Raw genomic sequence first — 6000 nt, 5'->3', positions numbered from 1 at the left:
CCCGGTGGTGATAAGACCACCGCTCCGGAGGTTGCGACTGTCACCTCCGGAGAGCCAAAGAAGACGACGGTGATCGGCGCAAAGAGGCCGGCTCCATCGGGTCCGTCCCCGCCTCTCCGTACGTTTAGGCTCAAGAAAACCCGTAAGTACAACTTTCCTTTAGCTTTTATCTTCATAGCTTAATATCTTTTAACACTTTTCTTCTTTACGCAGGCGTGGATGTTGACGCATTTCAGGGTGGAGCGCCGAGTAGTACCTCCCCGCCAATGACGGTAGGCTTGGTCAGCCTACCTGAGGCGACGACCCAGGCGCCTGCGCCTGCTTCCGCTGGTCCAGTTGCTCACTCCTTTGAGCCGACTGTTCCAGCTGAGATGACGTCACCGCCGGCTGTGAGTGCTATTTTTACATCATCTTTCACCGAGCCGGCGGTTACTATTGCTGCGGATCCCGCGGCGGCGACCACGGCGGCTGCTACCGTGCCTCCGCCATCGGCAACGACGGCCGGTCCATCAGGTACGCATGGGGCTTCTCGCCAGTCTTTGCCACATTCCCATCTGCCTGACCTCTTGGATGGATTTCCTTTGGGTTCAGGTGATGGGTTCGGCGGCTATCGGCCTGTTATTGACCCTACAGGTGCGTAGGGTTCTTCTGGCCCATTTTTTATATATATATATTTTATCATCTTTTCCTAACTGCTTTGTGTTTTTTGCAGTGTCGGATTCCAATGAAGTGTATGTTCCACGATGGAACATTCGCCGAGGAACAACCCTTCGCACCCCTGTGGAGTGCGTGGAATGGGCTTGTCACGCTGCTCCCAGTGGTGCGTTGGGGGAAGCCATGGCTAGCTACCAGGAGGGTAGGCTAACCAATGAGCTTCGGGTTCTCCTGGCCCGGATGCAGCCGCGCGTCGAGCTGCTTTGTCGTGAAAACGACAAGTTAAAAGCAGCTCGCCTTAAGGAAGTAGCTCAGGCGCGGGCTGTCCGGGAGGAGAACCAAAAACTTGCCGCAGTGGCCGCGGAGAAGGAGAAGGCCTTCAAGGCCCTCGAGGTTGAAGTTCAGGCTCGACTCGAGGCCCGTTCCAAGGCTGCCCAAGCTGTTAATGAACAGCTTCGGCTGGCTAAGGAAACTGCGAGGAACGCAACCGAGAGGGCCACCAAGGCTGAAGCTGTTGCTGAGCCTCTACGCGTGGAGAATGAAGAACTTAAAGCCAAATTAGAGGCTCTCCAGCAGGCTCATGATGCCTTGGCGATGGAAGACGCCAAAAAGCTCCAAGAAATCTTGGACCAGAGGGGGGTGCTTGACCATATTGAGCGGAAGCTAAAGGGCGTCGAAGAGGCTGCGGCTAAAGAAGTGTTGCTTGCCAACCTTAACAAGAGTGAAGCCGAACGCGCCCGTAACGAAGCTCAAGCTGCCCTCCAAGAAGCTCTGGTTGCCAAGGAATGGCTTCTTCGAGAAGCGTTGTCTCAGGTAAGCTTTCATGTCTTTACGCTTTTCTTTGTAAGTAGAAAGGGTTCTGATACTTGTATATTTTCTTGTAGGTTGTGCATCGGGTCTTCTCAGAGACATCTTATGACGATGCTATGAGTGCAGCCCTCAACGCTTCTCACGAGGATGGGGAACGGGCCGGCTTCCTGCTTGGTCTAGGGTTCGTTGAGAAAGGCGTCCCGCCTTACAACTTCCCTTTGTATAATGTGGATACTGAAGCTGCTTATGACCAAGCAGTGAACCAGTATGCCGCCTTCCCGCATCCGGTGGTGGAGAAGGTGAACGAAGTCGTTGCTGCTGATGATGGGCTTGCTATCCTTAGAGCTTTCCTTGAACCACCACGCTCTACTGATGGAGCGGGTCCAAGTGGAAGTGGTCCTGAAGCTTGATTCTGAAGATCCCTTTCCACCACTAGCGTAGATTTTTGCTTTTGTATAGCTCTTTGTAATATTTGAATTTTGACGAAATAAAGATTGTGTTTGTTCTTTGCCTTGTTTATTTTACGCATGTTTTAACTTAGCAATTTCTTTAGTACTTAGATAAGTTAACTTTTTAACGTGGTAAATTATAAGTTTGTTTCGCTTCCTCTTTCATGATTGTGCGGGTATGACCGTCACTTACATTTAGTAGGATGGCTTAAATTTACTTATATCTAACATGCGTGGAAGTTTTCCTCATCTTTTCTGAGGATAAGTTAACCTTTGAACGTGGTAGATAATAGGTGTGAAGTTTTGCTTCCTCTTTCGTGATTGTGCGGGTAGGACCGTCACTTGCACTTAGTAGGATGGCTAAACTTTACCCATATCTAACCTGCGTGTAGGTTTTCCTCATCATTTTTTTGAAATTTCTAAGTGTTTAGAATAAGTTAACCTTTGAACGTGGTAGATGATAGGTTGAAGTTTTGCTTCCTTGTTCGTGATTGTGCGGGTAAGACCGTCACTTGCACTTACAAGGATGGCTAAACTTTACTTACATCTGACCTGCGTGTAGGTTTTCCTTATTTTTAGCGTTGTGTTTATGCGGGTTTTGCCGCCTTCCACACGTAACGACTTACTTCTTCCCCCATTTGTGCGGTGAATACCGGCACCAGTGTGGGAAGTTCATAATTATAAAGGTAAGGCTGTCAACACATTGTGAAAGGAGAATCATTTCCATTAGAAGTGGCTCTAGGCCTTTTCTTTACAAGTTTGGAATTGATCTACATATAACATTTGCGTAATTGAGCTCCATTCCATGTTCTTGGGATGAGAGTGCCATCGAGCCTTTCGAGCCGGTATGCGCCCTTTCCCAGGACTTCTTTGATGATGTATGGCCCTTCCCAGACCGGGGCCAACTTTCCTGGGCGTTCTTGGTTCGAAGCCTCGTTGTTACGCAATATGTAGTCTCCTACATTGAAGTTGCAGAGTTTTACCCGCGTGTTGTAGTACTTTTGCATTTGTCGCTTGTAGTTCTCTTCACGCACTGCGGCTAAGTCTCTGCGTTCCTCGGTTAGCATAAGGTCTAACCGTCTTTCCGCATCATTGTCTTCTGGCTGAATCAAGACCCTTGGTGAGGGTAAACCAATTTCGACCGGGACCATGGCTTCAGTGCCATAAGTGAGACTGAACGGGGTTTCTCCCATACTGGCCTTCTTCAGCGTTCTGTTTGCCCAAAGAACGTGCGGAAGCTCGTCCACCCAGCCGGATCTGTGTTCCAAGAGTCTTTTCTTTATGCCTTCGACGATGCTCTTATTTGCTCTTTCCACCTCACCATTACCTTGCGGGTATGCCACTGAGGTAAAGGTGTGGGTGATTTGAAGTTCTTTTAGCCACTGCTGTAGCTTCTTGTCAGCAAAGTTGGTGCCGTTATCGCTCACCAAATTCTGTGGAAGTCCAAAACGACAAATAATAAATTCCCAAATAAATTTTTTGATATGTTTCGCGGTTGTTTGGGCTAAAGGTTTTGCTTCTATCCACTTGGTGAAGTAGTCGATGGCTACCACTAGGAACTGAACATTTCCTACTGCTGTAGGAAATGGGCCTGTCACATCGATGGCCCACTTCTGAAATGGCCATGAAGAAGTGACTGGAACAAGTTCATTCTTCGGGCGGTGCGTGTTGGGTGCGTAAAGCTGGCAAGACCTGCATTTTCTGATGTATGCCAGTGCATCCATATGCATCCCCGGCCAAAAGTATCCCGCGTTGTTTAGCTTAGCTACAACAGCGCGGGGGCCTACGTGTACTCCACAGATGCCTTCGTTTACTTCCCTTAGGAGGTAGTCAGCATCTTGGTTGTCCACGCATCTTAAGAGTGGGCCAAGAAAGTTACGTCTGTAAAGGATGTCATCGATGAGTTGATAGTTCAGTGCTTTACAGCGTAGTTTTCTTGCCTGTGTTTTGGATTCTGGTAGTGTACCTGCCGCAAGGTATTTTATTATCGGTGTCATCCACGTTTCCGAGCTGGTTTGGATGACACAAATTTCCTTGTGCGGGACCGAAGGTGCCTCGAGGAGTTCAATGCGGATATCCTTTCCTAAGTGGGTGAAGGCTAATGATGCAAGCTTGCTTAACGCATCCGCAGATTTGTTTTCACTTCGCTTGACGTGTATGACTTTGCAGTCATTGAAATCGCGCATAAGGGATTTTGCTTGTGCGAGGTATAGGGCCATTGTGTCGTTCACGGCCGTGTACGCCCCGTTGATTTGATTGGCTACTAACATGGAATCCACGTGGGCTTCCAAGTTTTTCACTCCCATCTTACGCGCAATTCTCAGCCCAGCCAAGAATGCCTCATACTCGGCTTCGTTATTCGTACTTGGAAAATCCAGTCGAATAGCGTAAGTGTATTCTTGGCCCGCTGGGTTGGTTAGCTTTAGCCCTGCGCCTGAACCCTCGTTATTGGCTGCCCTATCAGTGTAGAGTCGCCAGACATCATTGATGTCTTGTGCTGGAGAGGGTTGAGCCTCTTCCTGGCACTCTTTCTCCCGTGATGCAGGCACTTCTGCAATAAAGTCGGCCAGAACCTGGCCTTTTATGGCTGGTCTTGGCTTATACTTTATCGCGTACTCTCCCAACTCAATTGCCCATTTGGCTAGGCGTCCCGATAACTCGGGTTTGCCTAGAACGTTTGCAAGTTTGAAGTTGGAGAGAATGGTGATTGGGTGACCCTGGAAATATCGTCTTAACCTGCGTGAAGCGTGTATAAGTGCTAAGACTAATTTTTCGAGGATAGAGTACCGGGTTTCTACGTCTGTTAGGATACGGCTGACATAATAGATTGGCATCTGGATGCCTTTTCGCTCTACTAGCAGGACTGCCCCGGTTGCTCTATCAGTTGCGGAAAGGTATAGGATTAACTCCTCTCCCGCTTCTGGTGCTGTGAGTGTTGGGAGTTCGATCAAGCGTGACCGAATCTCCTGAAAAGCTGCTTCCGCTTCTGGTGTCCAGCGGAAGTGCGTTTTCTTCAAACAGTTTCTCAACGTTGACACGAAGGGAAACGACTTATCCGCGTGGTTTGCCAAAAAGCGATTAAGTGCCACTAGTCGTCCATTCAGTGTCTGAGCCTGTTTGATGGTAGTAGGTGATTCCATTTTGATAATGGCTTCGACCTTTTCAGGGTTCGCTCTGAAGCCATCTTTAGTGACGATGACCCCCAAGAACTTCCCTTCTTCCATTCCAAAGGCACACTTGCTCGGGTTGAGCTTCATGTTTATCTTCCTGAGCGTGTTGAAAGTTTCTTCGATATCTTTCAACATCGCTTCTGGGTCAGGGCTTTTGATGACCAAGTCATCCATGTAGACTTCCAAGTTCCTCCCAATTTGGGTATGAAACTGGTTATCCATCAGGCGTTGGTATGTGGACCCGGCATTCTTAAGTCCGAATGGCATCATTTGGTAACAAAATGTGCCATCGGGCGTCCGAAATGCGGTTTTGTCCTGATCATCAACGGCCATGTGGATTTGATGGTACCCCTTATACGCGTCCAGGAAGCATTTAAGGCGGAACGGTGCCAACGAGTCCACCTTAAGATCAATTTCGGGTAACGGATAACAATCTTTGGGGCATGCTTTGTTCAAGTCCTTGAAATCTATGCACATGCGCCATTGTTTGTTATTCTTCGGTACCATAACGGGATTTGCAACCCAAGTTTGATATCTACTAACGCGTACGATACCTGCGTCAAGGAGTTCCTTGACTTGGGTTCTACACGCGTTAGTTTGTTCTGGCCCCATTACTCTGAGCTTTTGTATGATCGGCGTAACAGCCGGATCGCATTTGAGCTTATGCTCTGCCTTACTTCGGGGTACACCAGTCATGTCAGCTGGTGTCCACGAGAAGATGTCAGCGTTTTTTTGTAATAAGCGCTTGAGTTGGGTGCGTGTGGGATCAACAATTGTCGGGCCAATGGTGACGGCCTGGTCAGGGTACTTGCCATTGAAGGCCCATTTTTCTGGTTCGGTGATGGTTGGTTTAGCCATCTTTGGTTTGGGTTTAGATGAGACAGATGCGATGCATACCTGGGGAATGCCGGTGATCA

This window comes from Bidens hawaiensis, unplaced genomic scaffold (assembly GCF_021521415.1).
Source record: "Bidens hawaiensis isolate Kalapana, Puna unplaced genomic scaffold, B.hawaiensis_p1.1 tig00012795_1, whole genome shotgun sequence".
NCBI classification, from domain to species: Eukaryota; Viridiplantae; Streptophyta; class Magnoliopsida; order Asterales; family Asteraceae; genus Bidens; species Bidens hawaiensis.
This window is presented reverse-complemented; position numbering follows the sequence as displayed.